This window comes from Poecilia reticulata, chromosome 22 (genome assembly GCF_904066995.2).
Source record: "Poecilia reticulata chromosome 22, P_reticulata-male-v2, whole genome shotgun sequence".
In the NCBI taxonomy this organism is placed as follows: Eukaryota; Metazoa; Chordata; class Actinopteri; order Cyprinodontiformes; family Poeciliidae; genus Poecilia; species Poecilia reticulata.
In genome coordinates, this window is record NC_088851.1 from 7,765,887 (window position 1) to 7,773,771 (window position 7,885).

The window sequence follows — 7,885 nt, forward strand, 5'->3', positions numbered from 1 at the left end:
CTGCAGCGAGGACTGCGCCTGCGCGTTCAAGTGCGTTTCAGACAAGGGGCTTTTTTTCTCGGTACAACACCGGTGTTACAGTGGATTCAGCGACCTTGCGAAATATAAAAAGGTGTTCCTGTCTAGTTGGCACATCCGTAAGGGGACATTTGTTAAAGTATCAACATTTTAAAACTGCACCTCAACAGGAAGTGGACTTTTTCAGTGCCTTGTGTTTTATACTGAAAATAAAACAAAACTTTTTCATGAGAAACATTGGCATGTTTTGTTGAATTATGAGCTAAAATTTTCTCATGGGTAAAAACAGGTCGAAATTCAAAGTTGTAAAAATCAAAGAACCTCAAAATCCAACATGGCTACCACTCTTCATTTTTGTTAACAAAAATCTGAATATTGACTTTGCCCTCTGCAATTATGTGGCCTTGTATTAGACTTATCTTGGTGCAAAAAGTAGCATCACACCCATGTGGTGTATATTTATACACCACATTGTGGTGTATAAATATACACCACCATGTATATTTATACATACTGTGCCGCCCTGTCCAAACAACCCCTTTGCTGCTGAAATCGGAATACTGACCAGGAGCTCGAGTATGAGATGTAACGTGAAAAAGAAATAGTTATTCATTTTTTTCTACTTGAAACAAATAAGAATGTCTTATCTTTTGCGCCGGACGGACGGACGGACAGACAGACAGATCCTAAGTGCCAAAATGAGCATTTGTATCTTAGAATATAAAGTTTTGTCGCCCTCTAGTGGCAGATCGGCCAACCTTCTCGTTCGAAAGCAGAAGGAATGAAGAATTTTCTATTGTGAGCTTCAGTTTTGCTTTGGGTGTGTTTTATTGGGGTTTTTTTTACAGTGACTTACAAAACAAGATTGTTTATAAAAATTAAATAATTTATCTTGGAGCAAAAAGTACCTGTATTTGCCGCTTACAGATTTCTTTTTTTCACACTGAAATGTTCCAAATCATCAAAATAATAAATAAATAATAATTTGTCAGACAAAGATAATCTTAGTAAATACTAATTTCTTTGCAGAATATTTGTACATGAGCCATAATGGAGGGCTTTTGAACACGAACAACCTAAGGTCATGCTACAGCATCTCAGTAGACCTTTGGGTCTGACTTTGACCTTTGGTGAGTATCGTTTTCCTGCACGAACCAACCAACCAGAGGCAAAGATGACTGAATTTTCTCATCCAAAGCAGTTCTAGATCACTACACTACCACCACCATGTTTGACTGTAGGCAAGGGCGTAGGAACGAGTCTGTCGTTGGGGGGGACGCATATCGGAAACCTGACAGATCAGTAAATATTTTGAGCAGAAATGTCAAACAATTATGCCATCAACACATCAGGAATGCGTTACTCTAATCTGACCCTTGTTTCAGTAACAAGTATTCTAACACGTTACTATTTACAATCCAATAATCAGGATTCCAGGATGAACACTCACTTTAGCATTTGCCTCACAACTAGCAAGCTACATACTGTGGTAGCACAGACAGGCTACCAGATTCTGATCTTATTGGTCAAAAGACATTTGATTATTGGTTAAAATGCACTGATATAAATTGACTTGCAGTTGAACTGGTTCTACTTCTTTCTAAAACCAAAGTAAAAAACAAATAATAAAATAGGACTCGGCAGTTTTAAACTCAATACAGCAGTTTGACCAACAAAACTAAAATCTAAAAAACAAGTTTTGTTCTTCTTGAACAACTCTCTACATCAGTACAACAGTTTGATCTACAAAATAAATAAAAATTATACTTTTCATGTCTAACAGACCTTTAGCTCCTCACTGTTAACTCAGTCTCACTTTCCAGCCCTGCATTCAGTAACTTACCAAACATGAAACATAAAAAACACTGAAGCAAAAAGTCCTAAATGTTTTTATTCTCCTGTCATTTTTAGCCACAAACATTTAACTCAAATATCTACGGATATGTGTTTCTGTCTCTGCCTCCCTCTGACTCTCTGCAGCCTGGTGTTCCTGCATGGATTCATGGATTTACAACAGACACTACAGTCATTTACAGGATCAGAATGTGAACTAAATATAAAAAGTATGTTTTTATCATACAGAATGAGAATTTAAACGACTTCATTTTCAGATGTATACATTATTATACATCTCAACTCTATTTACTTTGTAGCAAAAATTTTCACTAATTTATTTTTAAACCTCTCCTCAAGCATTTTTCTTATTGTCTCTTGTAATTAATATAATTTTTTAATATAATTAATTTAATTAATTAATATAATTTTTATATCTTCACACTCTGAAACTCCACCTGGCTCTCCTATGCCTGATCTTCTCATAATAAAATTATTTAGCTTATTTAAAAATTAAAAACAGCTAATACATATTTCAATAAAACTAAATGAAGATCTCACCAGAGCTTCTTCACCTTTCTTCAATATCATTCTAGCACTGCTGTTCTAAATATCTAAATAATATAATATATATACACGTTAAGTGGTCAGTATGATCAGGTGTTGCTCACTTCAAATAATAAAAAGGCTCATTTCGCTGCTTTTTCAGTCTCATTCTAAATCATTGTGACTAGACTAGCTAACTTTTAAACAGCAGTAAAATTTTGGACATGTGACTATTCCAGAATTAAAACAGCTTAGCCAAAAAATTTTAGTTCTATATATGAAAATAAACTGACAAGATGTTATAAACGAGCGATATCCATGGCAAACTTCCTGACAGATCGTTTACCTCATTCAAACAGAGTTTCTCTGACTCCATCTGCTGCTGCCGTTACTCTGAGCCGTTCAGAGGGGGGAGGGGGAGGAAGCGCTCTGCTAATGCGCTGTTGTGCGCCTTCAAAATAAAAGCATGCGAGTGGAAGATTTAAAAATTCTTCGCAACTGAGGTGGGGGGGACGAATGTGACTCTCTCCAATATTGGGTGGGGGGGCATGTCCCCCCCGCTTCCTACGCCTATGACTGTAGGTATAAGGTTCTTTTTCTGAAATACTGTGAATTTTGCCACATTTAATGGGTCAAACACCTTCCAAAAATGCCCACTATAGTCTTGAGTCCACACAGCATTTTACCCAAAAAAAAAATTAGGGTTCTTCAAGATGTTTTGTTTGGAAAATTTCAGGCTGGTTTTTGTGTTCTGTTTTATTTATTTATTTATTTATTTATTTATTTATTTAATTGGTCAATTGCAATTGTAATCAACATTGTTAGTTCAATTTATTATGCAACTCACATGTTTCTTGTTACCACGCAGCTCTTATTATAAGCAGAATATTTTATTTTCTCTCTAAAGTTTTTGAGCTGCATACATTTTTTCCAAATACCGTAATATATCGGTTGATTTTTCTTTTTCACTCAAACTCAGCTTTGCATATGCATTTTTGTGCACTAGATGGCAGCATCTACCAACATTACGTTATCCTCCAATCCGCCGACACGTCCTGAATTGAATCCCGCAGCTCTCTTTCAACACCGTGAACAATGTAACCAACAGACGGAGACATATTCACAATAAATGTGCCTTCCAGACTTAAAATGCGATGTTGTTTTGATTATTTAGTTCCTTCATATTTTACTTTTAGCTCCCATCTACAATTTATTTTTCCACACCAAGTGGCACTCAAGAGTGTGCAGGGAAGAAAATCCAAGGCTGATAGTTCTATGTCTGCTTTCTACAGATAAGGAGTGCTGAATTTCCTCCATAGGCCATTTGGAAATGGGTCACTCGAGGCACATTATCCGTCAAAAAAGAGGAACAGCAAGGCCACAAACATAGGTTCGCTGTTAATAAGGCCTTTTTTTTTTCTTTTTCTTTTTTACAAGTTAGGTTGCCTTTAAATTTTCATGCAACCATGCATATGTGAACAAAGTTCCCGGAGAAAATCCTCACTGGAGGGCAGATAAAATAAGGCGTATCAATAATGCACAAGTAAAAGTATCCTCGCTGAGAGCGAGTCTTCTTCAGACTGTCATATTTTCACACAACAAAACAAGAAGAGTAGCTTTTGTGTACGATGTAAGAAAAAGGGTCGGGACTGGCAGTTTTGCTTGACTCCTGAACGCGGGTCTGTAGTATCTGGGGCATACAGAATACCTGAAACTAGCAATTATGTTTTGCTGCAGGCATAGTAATCAGAGGATATACATTTACAAGGTTTCTGGCTTAGGTATAGTCCATACAATTTTTGCCTCAATGCTGGGTTAATGCTAGCCTGCTTCATCTGTTCAAAGTCAGTTTTGAAGTTTTTGGGGTTATTGTCCAGTTGGAAGACCTCGCTGTGTCCATGCTTAAACTGTTAAGCTATTTGGTCTAAGGTGAATTTGAAGGTAGTTGTCCAAGAACAGTGTAGACAACTCAAGCTGAAGCTCTCACTGCATAAAGTTTTCACACTTTTTACCATAGCCTTATTCCAAATTGTATTAAATTAATATTTTTCCTTAAAATTCAACACACATATAACCCATTATGACAATGAGGATTTTTTTTAAAGCGTTTTGCAAGTTTATTGAAAATAGAAAACCAAAAAATTCCAAATAACTCAATATCTGTCCTTGCATACCACGAAGCATTAGCCAAAGAATAAACGATTCAATAACACCTTCCTTTCTTACTTACATGTCCAAGCACTGAATCCACTTGCTTTTCGTTTTTGATTGCACTGCATTGCATCAGGAAGAAATTACTAAAGAGGGAAGTCTTTCACCCCAACATTTTCTACTTTTGAAATCCCCGCAGAATAATTAGGGCACCGACAAAGGAAGCATGATCACAATGAACCAGCTGACCATGACTTCAACCCAAGTCAAGAAATGGTGCAAAAATGCATCACTTGAGTTCAAAGTAAATTGTAGGTGAAGGAATGAGCACCAGTGGCTCTCAAACAGAGGGTCCTAAGAGGGACACTGTAGAAAAGTGCTAAAAAGATCGAGATTTCTTGACTGACTCAAAAGTAAACCACTATTTGGTGTGTACGGGTACATCCGTACACTCAAGCTTCTGAATTGGCTAACTGACCACGATTTTTGGTAGGACTTATTTGAATTGGCTGTTGCCATTAGCCTGATTTTTTGGTTGTTGTTGTTTTCATTCCAAACCCAGTTGGCATTATTGTCTTGTTAAAGAGGCAATATTATGTAAAATGAACAGTTTTGAGCTTTACATCATATTAAAGTGTTATTCCCTCATCAAAAACATACCTGGAGTGTTGCTTTGATTCTTTCGTGTTTGTTTGAGAAAGCCTTTAATCTCCCCTGGAACTAGCGCCGCCCCAGAGGACGAAGCTCATCTTCGGAGCCGCAGTTTCCAGTCTTATCTTTGACCTTAGACCCGTCCGCCTCAACTCCCCCACTCAGCCCCTTCAGACAGACCAGCAGCAATTAGTAAACACCTGGTGGAACTGCTGAACTCGTTATGCAAGCGACTTGACAGCGTAACTCTGGTGAAAACATTGTTAAAGGGCTAATAGAGGAGCCATGTTACGAGTTCCTGAAGAGCGGGAATTTCTTGAAGAGACAGAGACTCAATTTCAGTGAGTTAAATTACAAAGTCAAATTTCTTCTAAGTCATGTTTGGCTGCATTTTTATAATAACTGAAGGTAACATAGTTACTTGATTGTGCTATAAAATGACAATATGTGCCTGGAAAATACATAATACTGCCCCTCTAATTATCAAATAGTAAGATAATGTGAATTTATTTCGTATTTTTCAGGCTATATACTGATGCCGTTTCCATTAAGGAACATATGGTCTTTCTTGGATATTTCATAAAATTTTCAGTCAAAATAAGGCTGAGCTCACTGCAGTACTTCGCCTCCAGCTGTTAAAAATCTCTCTGTGGTCTAAGCTCTAATCAACCAATAATTATGCGCAAGACTTGCCTAATGGATGTGTAAATCTCAAGTTGAAAAAGCAGCGTTTTAATGAAGAATGCTCATAATATATTGCACCTCTGCTCTCTCTTGTGGTGTTTATGAGGTTTGAGGGATTATTAGTTTCGCAGCTTCTGGCCTCTTGTTCTTAGTAGATCAGCCACTCAGCGCCTTTTGCTCGTACAGGGAAGCGTCGTAGACTTTGTGTGTCACGCTGATCTGTTTAATATCCTGACTGTATGAGTGGCTTATCATTAAATGAGCTCTGCAGCAGAGGTGTTTATTAGGCAGCCCACACACAACACCACACGCGATGGCGAGGCAGAAATAGGAGTATGGATTTCATGCCTGGCAGTGTGAGGCAGTATGACCTTCGGCGGGAGAACTTGGAGTGGCAGTGGGTTCGTGACTTGGTGTGAAAAACAGGGTTTCGTTTGCACAGAGGCAGGTTAAGTTTGGCTCTTTTGCCGATCCCTCACACAGCGACGGCTGGCCCTGACACTTCCTATGAGCCTGGCTTAGTTTGATCCTGTCTCAGTGGCGCTCTCCATTGGACGAGACGGTGTCGCGCCACATCATTTGTCTGACAAGCAGACAAGCAGGGCACCTGCCTCATCAATATTTATACCGCCCCATGGAAAAGGCAAAGGGTAGGGTGGGCAATTTAAAACATTGTGTATGCATCAGTTGGATGAAACCTTGGCTGTGTGTGGGTCTTTCCTGTGCTTTAATATTTGAACACATTTTTGTGAGCAGCAGACTAAATACTGTAGCAGTGCTCTTACAGTTCACATGCTAGCATAGCTTCATGTAAGTAAATGAAAAGTAAAATTAACTATTCAGTTTGGTAGATGTTTTTTTTTCTAGAGTTAAAACAAAGAAAAGAGGCAAAACTACATAGTGTAACCTTTTTTTTAAACTGTAAAGCTTTAAGACAGTCTTACCCTTACAGAAAAATCCAACAAAATTCACATGCTCCCATTTATCCACATTTAATCAAATACATTGTTCATGTGTTCCATATTAAATTCACATGTAATCATGTGATGGATTGAAATTTGGTACCATTCAGAGGTACATTTACTCTTTTTTGATGTTAAGAGGTTGCAATGCTTTGCTACCAGTTTGGGCTGAACATGATGACTAGTCTGATTTGGCTGATGCAGTGGTCAGATGCAACCAGCAGGGGGAGTCTAGCGCTTGCGCTAGGTATAGTGAGGAGCACCGGAACTTCCTCTATAGATACCCTGGAGGAGAAGCACCGTGTCCGGCTCTTTTATTAAAATATTCCCCTTCTTCAGATATGAGTATATATAAACACACCTGTATGTAGTAAATTAGTTTAACTTTCAGAAAGCTTGTGAGTTTTTTTTTTTTGAGGCTCCTAATGTTACAAACTCCATTGTTATTATTGTTAGCTACCATACTGCTGTTAGATGATAACTTGGATGATAACATACACTGGAGCAGAAGCAGTCTTGACTTTTATTAAAATATTCCCCTTCTTCAGGGCGTTTACAGTCACACATTTCACATATGTAATAATATGTGAAATCCATGTGAAGATGTGAATCACGCGGCTTTCTACCATCAAGCGTTCCAGATCCGCAAGTGATTTTCACAAGCAAAATTCATGGGATTTTTTTAGTTATCAATTTCCACTGGTGTCCTTTGTAGTTTTTCTGTTTATTTTTCTATATTTAACCTTTTCATTTCGTCATTGTCTGTTTCACGTGGTTTCGATTCTATTTTCTCCTGGTTTTGTCCAACTACTTGAGCTGGCAATATGTTGATCAGTGAAGCTTTTTTTACTCCACTACTCACTAGAGGCAGTGTAGCATGTGTTAAAAATATTTACTCAATAAAGCCTTGGTTTGAATATATGAAATGAAAAATTGCGACTCCATCTCTGATGTAAAATGTTAAACTTCAAAAGAGGTAAATATTGGCTCTACCTCCAGGTGCAGAAAACACTGCGGTTTTACTTGACAGCTGTAGTGAA